Raw genomic sequence first — 10,948 nt, 5'->3', positions numbered from 1 at the left:
ACCACTACTGGGCCCTGAATATAGAGGCTGATGGTACAGAGGTAGAGAAAACTTCATTCTGAATTCTGAGTTCTAATAGGCGGAGCAGCCGAGGAGGCAGTGTTCATGAAAGTCATGAGTACACACACTGGAGAAAGAAAAGGAAATTGCATAAGCGGTGACTTGTCACCACTGGGGGCCTCGCAGTGCCCTGTGCCTCCAACTAAAAGACGTCTTCCTCCTTGAGAGCGCTCTGAGTAGAAATTCCCTGAGTATCAGAAAATGACCACCCTTTTTCCCTGTGGGATGATTTCAACTAAGGCAGGAGAGTGAATGAAAATGTACTGTATTTTATTTGCTGACCTGTCCCAAAGTCATACTCTTCATTAATAGGAACTTACTAACATGAAGGCATTTTACTCCATCCAAAAAATTTGCCTAAAACGCTTTTGCAAGGCCAAGTGCTTTTAGGGGGTGTAGTTCTTTGAAAAGCATCTCACAGTTTAGTGAAACTCATGCTGAGCTTGAAATCATCCATTTCCTTTGTGAAACTTGCAGCTAGCTTCATCTGGCTTGTTCTTAGCTCAATCTTCCAGCTTGGAAGTCAGCGCTAACTTTGGAACATGGAGCTTTAAAATCCAGATCTGAATGTCTGATGGATTAACAATCGCAATACGAAGGTCTCTAAAATCCTGAAATCCCTGCAGGAAAATTAGTAGTACAATATTTTCCTTTTACACTTCTAAACCATGCGTAGTTTTCTCTGAAAAACACTCAGTTTCACCTAACATATTTACTGCATGCCAGCCATTGTGCTGGGATAGGCATGTCCCTTTCCAGTATGCCCTGAAATAGTTCTGAGAAATTTGCTTCTACTCAGTCATGTATATTTTTTTTTTACCTTGATGTAAGCTGAGTAGAAGCAAATCTCTGAGACCTCTTTCAAAGTATTCTAGAAACCTCTAGTTAACTTTTCTCTATATCTACCCCTTTAATCAACCAACCATGAAATTTTGAAACTTTTTAATGACATATTTATAGCAAATCAAAAATTTTTTTGAGAGATTTTCGCTATAGGGCGTGTGTGCTTGCCAGCCAGACAGAGAGAGACATAGAGACAGAAAGCGAGAAATCACCCCCCAGGGGGGGATGGTCACGCCGCAATCCCTTCTCCTCCATTCTCCTCTCGGGATCTTGGGCACGCACGCACACGCGCCTGGCGTGAGTTTTAAGCCACCGGGTCCGGGACTCGAACCACGGTCGACTACGTGGGAGTCCAGAGACATAGCCATTATGCTAACTGCTGGTTCCCGCAAATCAAATGTTTTTACAAATATATTTACAACATATATTAGCAGTTGATGAAGGAATAAGATTATGTTATTTATCTTGACTCTTCATGTTTCTGTGGATTAAGTTTATTTTAAGTAGACAGTGTTGTCCTGGAGACTTTTCCTTTACACTGTTTTTCTCTTGCCCTGCCATTAACTTACAGTTTAATTCTAAGGCCATTTTTTTCTAGGATTTTTAAAATTTAATTTTATTTATTAATTAATTTATTTTTATTTTTAATTTGACCAGAGAGAGAAAGTGAGAAAGTAAGTCACCAGGAACCGGTACTTGAATTGTGGTCAGCCATGTGGGAGTGTCCATTGCCTTTGAGAGAAAGAGATAAAGCTAATCATTTTTTTAAAAATTATTGCTAGAGGGGCCGGCAGGTGTCATGGTAGTTAAGGCACTGGAATTCCCATGTGAGCCACTGCAGTTCAAGTTCTGGACCTGATGGCTTGCTTTCTAACTCTCCTTCTCTTTCTCTGGCAAAAACTCATGTGAAATAGATAAATAAAATAATTATTTAAAAAAAAAACTTATTGCTAAAGAGCGCATACACTTTCCATAGAGAGAGAAAGCACTCCCCTCAATGGGGCATGGTCAATCCTTATCCTGCATTTCTTTATCCTCTTGGATTTTAGGCATGCATGCGCACACACTCAGCATGTTTTTCAAGCTACTGGAGCTGGGATTTGAACTGCAGTTGGCCATGTGGTATCTGGCTCCCAGTGTGCCTAACCACTGGGCTGTGTGGGGCTAACCCAATAAAGCTAACCTTACCAGAAATTTGTATGGGACAAATAAACTGACTTGTTTTCAGGCAGTTATTATAGAGGAGTGTTATTGGTATCTGAATGAAGTAGTTCTTTAGAAATATTGGGTTGGGGAACCAGCAGTTAGCGTAATGGTTATGTTGCTGGATTCCCACGTAGTCGACCGCGGTTCGCGTCCCTAGACCCGGTGGCTTAGAACTCACGCCAGGCGTGTGTGCGTGCATGCCCAAGATCCCGAGAGGAGAATGGAGGAGAAGGGATTGCGGCGTGACCATCCCCCCTGGGGGGGTGATTTCTTGCTTTCTGTCTCTATTTCTCTCTCTGTCTGTCTGGTGAGCGCACGTGCCCTATAGCGAAAACCTCTAAAAAAAAAAAAAGAAAAAAAAGAAAAGAAAAGAAATATTGGGTTGGTCCCATAAGATTATACTATCTAGCCTGGGTGTCTAGGAGGGTATCCCATCTAAGTTTGTGTAAGTACACAATATGATTGCATAATCACGAACTCACGTAACAACGCAGTTGTCAGAATGTATCCCCACATAGTTAAGCAACACATGACTGTAAAATAAAAGTGAAACATCTCCCTATTTTCACAGGGGCAGAGACAGAATTAGAATGCTATTCTTGTCCTATATCTAGCTTCAGTTCGGTTGATTCTTTTGATATCTAGAAAGTACAGCTGCACCCGTTTTATTTTCATCTACTGCTCTTTATTGAAGACAGCAGTTTCTCTTTCGCAGCAAATTCTCAGGAAGAAATCATAGTAAAAAAAAAAAAACTTTTAAAGTTTAAACTCCTTGAAAAATAATTGATGAGCACTATGTGCTTAAAATCTGTCTGCACTGTCATTGGAAAGGATATTTAGATCTAATCGTGTTATGTACTTGCAATAATATTTATATATGTTGTTTTAAATCATAGGTGCTATTTTACACTAGTAAGAATTAAATATGTTATACTTTCACAAAGTCATTATTGCATTTTGAGAGAAAGGCATTTATTCTTTTTTCTTAACATTGTATAAACATTTTTCACAATTTTCTCAAAGTGTCATCAGATCTCATGTGCCTATTAATGTTTATTGAGATACTCTCTATGCTAGGATTTATACTTGCCTGAAAATAAGAAATGCTAGTGAGGTCAGTAGGTGGTGTGGTAGTTAAGGACTAGATCCCATATGGCCGACTCCCCAGTTCAAGTCCTAGACCTGGTGGCCTGGAAAACACACCAGATGTACGTGCACGCGTGCCCAAAATTCTGAGAGAAGAATGGAGGAGAAGGAATTGTGGTGTGGCCATCTCCCTGAGGGATGATTTCTCACTTTCCCTCTCTCTGTCTCTCTCTCTCCAGCAAGTATATGTGCCCTATAACAAGCAATAAAGAAATACTATTAAAAATTCTTTTCTTTACTTCCTGTGTTATAAAATGATCAGACTTCTATTGTGCTTAGAGTTTCTCAATCAATTAAAAAGTACGTTTGGACATTATGGGCCAGTGCATGAAACACATCTGACTTGAGAAAGGAATTGGAAGAACTGAAGGCTGTGGTGTAGAGTGAGGAAGTTGTTTTAATGAACCATTTCTACTATCACCAGAGACTCCTCTATAATAACAGTGCTTAGCCCAGATTCTTTTTATCTTTTACCCCACCCTTTTCTTTAGCTCCTTCCTTCCTTCTGAGTCACTCCCCACCCACTTTAAACAATGCTGCTTATAAAACAGAGCCAGCCCTCTGGTCTAGTGGTTAAGGGAGCTAGAATCTACATGGTCAACTGCAGTTCAAATCCTGGCCTGGTTGCTTGAAAAACACACTGGACACGTGTATGCGTACCTAACTTCCTGATAGGATGGAGAAATGGAGAAAGGATTGTAGCCTGAGCACACTCCATTGGGAGGTACTTTTCCCCCTTCCTTTCTCTTCTGTTGAACTCATGAACCCTTGGGCAATTAAAAAAAAAAAAGGCAAAAAAAAAAAACAAAAAACCCACAGTGAAATACCAGGGCACACTATCAGATAGTCAACAGTTAGAAGATTGGATAATACACATAGCAAGGCTGTGAATAATGTGAAACGTAGACACTACTGTTGACTGGTGGGAATGTTAATTGGAATTACCTTTTGAAGAACAATTTGGCAGTATTTAGCAATGTCAAATGAGTTCATCACCAAGACTCAGCAATTCCTACCTTAGACATAAAAAGACTCCCATATAGTGCTCGCTTCAGCAGCACATATACTAAAAAGACTCTCATATGTAAGGACTTATAATCGAGAATGTTTATGTTAACATTGTTTTTTATTTTATTTTTTTTTAGAGGTTTTCGCTATAGCGCGCATGCGCTCGCCAGACAGACAGAGACATAGAGACAGAAAGCGAGAAATCACCTCCCAGAGGGGATGGTCATGCTGCAATCCCTTCTCCTCCATTCTCCTCTTGGGATCTTGGGCACGCACGCACATGTGCCCGGCGTGAGTTTTGAGCCACCGGGTCCGGGACGCGAACCGCGGTCGACTACGTGGGAATCCAGCGACATAGCCATTACGCTAACTGCTGGTTCCCAACATTGTTTATAATGACTCTTCCTTCCAAAGGGAATGGAAAATAGCTATAATGGGAGAAAGAATAAATACCTTTTGTCATAGTTATTTAATGGGATATTAGAGTATTCAAAATGAATCACCTAGAGCTTTACATATCAGGGTCAGTATATCTAAAAAACAAAGTGTGGAGGGAAAAACACATTTTATGTATAGTATCTGTACAAATGTCATCACATGCCAAACAATGTTTTCATGCACATTTGTGTTATGAGAAGATAGATGTGCATATGAAGATTGTAAGCATTCAGAATAGTTACCTGTCTTGGGGATAGCAGTGGAGTAGGATTAGGGAAGGAAGACAGATTCATTCTTCAGTTACATCTCTTAACGTTATTGTTCTAAATCTAGGTGGTAGATTTTTGGGTATTTGCTCATTTTTTCCTTTTTTATATACTTGAAATATTTCATAATTAACCTTTTTTTAGAGAAAAGGTTTACTATTTTCTTTATTGTTTTCTGTACCCACCAGGATAACTTAGATACATTTTGTACCTTTGAATCCCAACGTATTTTTAGTTTCTTTTTCCAAATGCTCCGACTGTTTTTGGAAAGCCTCAGATGTATTTGGATCTTTCTCTCCTTCCGCATCCAAATAGACTGTATTCCCATTTTATCCACTACAGGAGAAATGCTTTTGTAGATATTGATACATATATCAGTCCATAGTGACTCAGCTTGTCTTGAAATGTGCTGATTATGTTAGATTATTCCTTGTTCAGGAAGTTTAGTCATATTTTTCTCTTCAACCATTGCCTGAAAAGTTACTTTACAGATGGGATTTTCCTTAGTAGGCTGTTCTCTGTGGCAATCTATATATAGATTACTCCTTCACTATTCCACTGAATATAATATAATATGATATGTAATAACACATGATGCTTGACACCCTTACTCTGCCTCAGCGCACGATCCCAATGATTTTCTCGATTGGGATCTCACTAGCACGAAATCTTATGTGCATGAACCAAAATTTCTAACATCATCACTAAGTTAGCCCTCAAAACCCAGCCATTTTTTTTTTAGCAATATGGAAGTTCCTCAGAACCTTAAAAATAGAATACCATATGATCCAGCAATTCCACTTTAGAAAAGAAAGCAGGAAGCAAAGAGATTATTTATATACCCGTGTTCAAAGCAATGCTAGTTATACTAGCCAGAGGGTGGAAGTGTCCATCCATGGCTGAATGGATAAACAAACTGCAGCGTATACATACAATAGAAGATGATTTAGCCTTAAAAAGAAGGGAAATTCTGACACAGAGTACAATATGGATGAACCTCGAGAACTAAGCACAGTTGCTTGTCCAGTTTAGTGGTACCCGAGATATTTTACCTGCAGTTACAGAGGTACTCAGCCTCCTCTAGAGCTCAGTGTGTGAAATTGGACCCTTAAGTCTGTGTTTCTGGTACTCATGCATATTTACTTGAAGCAAACAGTTACAGTTTTGAAAATAGTGTTAATGTTCATGTTGTATGTTTGTACTACATGTTTTGTCTAAGAATTATTTTATTCAAGGTCATTTATTATTATTACTAAATTTGAGGAGAGAGAGAGAGAGAGAGAGAGAGAAAGCAAGCCAAACCACCAGGTCCAGGATTCGAGCTATGGTATGCCATGTAGGAGTTCAGGACCCTTAACCACCATGCTACCTGCCAGCCTCTGTGCTACATGTTTGTATTACACTCGTTTGTAGTAAAGTGTTAAGGACATTCGGGTGATTTTCGTTACAGTGATCTCAGACTTCAGTTGATTTCTTCCCTGTGTTTGATGAATCTACTCAGATGTTTATGGATTTTTATGAGTGTTCTTAAACCCATAAAAATATGCTTCTCTTCTTTTTGTTCTTACATTAATTCCTTAAAGTTTCATCATATTTACCATGGTAAATAGCTAAGATGAATTTAGTTTGAGTTTGAGCTGTACATGAAATTAAAATTTTATATTTTCCCAAAGGTTTATGACTCTCTTAGTTTAACAATGGATTTTTACTGGATTTTTAAAAGCACTTTGCACCTACTCAGCGGTGCAAAGTACACAGTCTAAATGTGAAAAATAAATAAATAAATAAAGGTGCCATTTGAAAATATGACCCTATAAAGTAGTGTTAACAATTTGTGAACCAGGAACATTGGCCTACCCCTTGTAAGAGTGCTGTCTCTGGGCATTCGTGAGTCTCCTGCTTACTTTATAACCAACTGTTGTTGTTGATACCCAATACCCCAATATCTCCCAGTATCAGTGCTAAAGGAAGTCGCATGTGTTTATCAGATTGTCCCCCTAAAAAGATCAGAGAAATTATATGGTGCCAGTCATTTTCACATCTTCAGACGATTTACATCCAAATAGCTTTGCATTCTATCTCCTCTCTATGATGGAGAAATTGTGACCACCCAATCCCCGCTTTTCTATACCGTGTGTCTTTGTGTGTTTGTTATTGTGTCTATTTCTAATCCACAGCCTTCCCCACTCAGAAAAACGTGTTCATGCCAAGCAGGTCTTGGCAAAGCAAGGATTAGGTGGGCACAACTTTCTAATGGAAAAGTTGTGACCAAAACTGGCCTCAGGTTTATTCTTTTAAGAGATACAAAATGAAAAAAGGGAAAAATAAAATACAAAAAAAAGGGGGAAGTAAAATGCAAAAAAAAAAAAAGAGGAAAAAATACAATACAAAGCCAGTTGTTTTTAAATATAAATCATCTAAAACTGTAAAAATGACTGGCGCCATATAATTTCTCTAATGTTTTTTGGAAGACAATCTAATAAACACACGTAACTTCCTTTAGCCCTAATACTAGACAGTCCTGAGGTATTAAATATCAACAACAACAACAACATAACCATTAACAGCAAACAGATACTGCTTTCGTATTTAAATACTTCTCAGTAGCCCTACTAGAATAGCTTATAAAAGCATGTTTCTGTCACATTTTCAAACTGACTACTCTCCACAATGCACTTCTTACTACTTCATAGAAAACTTTTTTCTATTGAGAGAGGAAGCAATCCTACACCTTTATAGCATAGAAATGACCTAACTTTCATTTGAGCTGTTATCATTGCATCTCAAATTGGGGTAAAAATGAGGTAATTTGGGGGAGGAGCAGATAAGCAGTACACATAGCACTGCTTTATGAAGATTTCCTCTGGAGACCTGGAATTGACAAACCAGATGAATACATGCATTTGAATAATATGATTCAATTAGGTATTGCTGGAAAAATAACTCCTACTTGGCAGGAGTTGGTTTCCCAGTTGCACCATCTCTGAGGCCGTAGAAAGGTCTTGACACTGGAGAATTCAGCTTTCTTCCACATCAATTAGCAATGGTACATCTTCTAAAGAATTATCTGGGGGCCACCAAATGACATAGTTATGTTGCTGGACTCTCACATGACCAATTGCAGTTCAAGTCCCAGACCCTGTGGCTTGAAACTCACACTAGGTGCATGTGCATGCCTGCCCAAGATTCCAGAAGGAGAATGGAGAAGGGATTGTGGCATGGCCATACCCTCAGGGGTGATTTCTCGTTTGCCTCGCACCATCTCTGTCTCTCTCATTCTCTGCTGAGCACGCGTGCCCTAAGGCAAAAACCTCTAAAAAAAGATCTGCTGACTGGATAAGATGTGCCCTTGTAACAATAATAGTAATAGTAATGATAGCTGCGGGCTGGCTTTCCTTCCTTCTGTATTTTCCCTTTTTTCCCACCTCTCATGTTACCATTTCTAGCCTTTGATTATCATTTTCTCAAAAGAGGGAAATCTGTGCTACACAGGGGATAGAAGATGCATCATAGCACTGGATTGGGATCACCTATTCCCTTCACTTACTTCCTTCATTTTTCATTATGGGCCTGTGAGTTTTAATACCTTAAAGAGCAAGAAGAATTACCTCTGCACATGGAGGAAGCAGGGGAAAGCCTTGATGAATTCAATTCCTTTTCGTTCACTGTCAACAAATGGTTCTATGGAAGTTGATCTTTGTAGCACTCCAACCCACCATCCTCTTTGGGTCCTTTTAGAGTCCATCCTTAAAACTATTACTGAAATTTATGTGTAAAGTGTAATCAACTGTACGGAATTGCATTATGCCTCTAACTCTTTAGCAATACAGTTTTTAATTTTAAAAGAAATGAATGCATTTGAATAATATGGTTCAATTAGGTGTTGCTGGAAAAATAACTGGCAACAAAGAAAAGGAGGTTAATTACAGTAAAAACAACACAGTAGAAAGTGAAGTTTGTGTTAAGCTGTGGCAAGGGTCTGGCAGGTGGCGTGGTTAAGGAGCTGGACTCACACATTGCTGAATATGGTTTGAATCCCGGACCTGGCAGCTTGCTTTCTCAATTTCCCTCTCTCTCTCTCTGTTCAATTAAAATAATAATGATTATGATGAATAAAATACTTATTTAAAAAAGCTTTATGTATACAATGTCACTCACTTGCATTCCAGCCCAGTTCAAAGACATATACCTACTTACTGTAGAATTATTGAACTAAGATGTATTTATTTAAACATGCAACAAAATTAATAAGGAAAGAAAAGAGTGTAGATTATTTTTTAGGTATAATTTAAGCTGATTTTCAGTGCAGGTTGCTTTAACCGATACTCATATTTGAGAGAAGGATATGTGCTGACCCCAATCATGAATAGAACAAGTGAAAATGTCTCTAGACCTGGTAATGGAGGAATTGTGGGAATGTTTGCTTTGATAGTATTAAACCCTCATTCTGGATATGGCTTTACAGTACATCAAGTATTGGACCATATTGGACCAGCCAGTGGTGTGGTGGTTAAGGTGGCTGGATCCAACCTGGCTGACTGCATGTTTCGAGTCCCTGACCCAGCAGCACGTGTGTGCACACATGTGTGCACACCCAAAATCCTGAGAGGAGAAAGGACTGTGGCATGGCCATCTTTCACAGGTGGTGCTTTCTCTCTCTCTCTCTCTCTCTCTCTCTCTCTCTCTGGTAAGTGCACACACATCATAGCAAAATTTTAAAAAATAATTAAAGTACTTTAAGTGCTTTCATAAACTGATCTCATTTGGTTTTAATGTATAACCCAGTGAGACCGACAGGTTAAATACTCACTCTCTGGGTTGGATAGATAGAAGATATTTTCTTTGCAGATGAGAAATAAGCTCAGAAAAACCTAGTGACTTATAAGGGACTCACAGCTAACGAGGGTCAGGGCAGGGATAAGCCTCATGTTCTTTACTTGTCATCAGGTACTTTTATCTCTAAGTTTGTCCATAGATTTTGTATGTCCTGTAATAAGGTGATTTTTCTAGGTTTTTGTTATTTTTTTTCTTAAGATTTTATGTAAACCTGAGTTGGAAACATAAATGTACATGGTTTCCTGTCTTTAAAATCTGCTGTCAGGACCAGCAGTTGGCATAATGGCTATATCGCTGATCTCCCACGTAGTCGACTGTGGTTTGAGTCCCAAATCCGGTGGCTTAAACTCACACTGGGCGCGTGTGCGTGCATGCCCAAGATCCCGAGAGGAGAATGGAGGAGAAGGGATTGCGGGCGGCATGGCCACCTTCCTGGCAGAGTGGGAGGGTGGTGATTTCTTGCTTTCTGTCTCTCTCTCTCTCTCTATCTTTCTGGTGAGCACATGCCCTATAGCAAAAACCTCTCCAAAAACAAGAAAATCTCTGTGTCATGGTTCTGACCCCTGAGGTGGCCTGTTCATCCTGAGCCACCTCAGCTTTATCTTAGCAGCAGGCAGAAATGGTAAGAGGGCGTCTCACATCCTCACTGAAACCCAGGATGCTCTCAATACTCATCTGATAGTTTCTCTTTTAGCTTCAAAACATAGAAATTAGGAAAGAAGACTGAACTGAGGAATGCAAGAAATACTCCTTTCCCAAGTTCCACAGGTACAGAAAGACAGATAAGAAGTAAAGACCCTGGGCCAGTGTGGTGTGGTAGTTAAGGTGGCTGGATCCCGTATGGTCAGCCATGCACTTTGGGTTCTAGACCCAGAGGCTTGAAATACATACCAGGCATGTGTGCATGTGTGCCCAGAATCCCAAAGGAAGGGAGACATGGAAGAGAAGATATTGTGGTGGGACCATTCTCCATGGGCGGAAGGAGTGCTTTCTTATTTTCTGTCTCTTTCTTTCTTTCTTTTTTTTTAGAGTGTATGCACCCTCTAAAAATTTAAAATAAAAATGCAAAGACCCAGGAGGTCACCAGTGGGGGCCACGTTCTTTCTCTAGACAAGAACTCTCGTGGCTGTGTCTTTGTCTTTTCA

At 39.5% G+C, this 10,948-nt stretch overlaps 1 protein-coding gene across 1 annotated transcript in view; it reads left to right on the top strand.

Annotated features, from left to right (window-relative positions):
* MAP3K5 (mitogen-activated protein kinase kinase kinase 5) overlaps positions 1 to 10,948 on the top strand; it is a gene marked incomplete at its 5' end in the record, with an annotated part of 263,294 nt that overhangs the window by 68,860 nt on the left and 183,486 nt on the right. The gene's annotated exons all lie outside the window — the stretch shown is intronic.

Source organism: Tupaia chinensis, unplaced genomic scaffold, assembly GCF_000334495.1.
Source record: "Tupaia chinensis unplaced genomic scaffold, TupChi_1.0 Scaffold000117_2, whole genome shotgun sequence".
NCBI classification, from domain to species: domain Eukaryota; kingdom Metazoa; phylum Chordata; class Mammalia; order Scandentia; family Tupaiidae; genus Tupaia; species Tupaia belangeri.
This window is presented reverse-complemented; position numbering and strand designations above follow the sequence as displayed.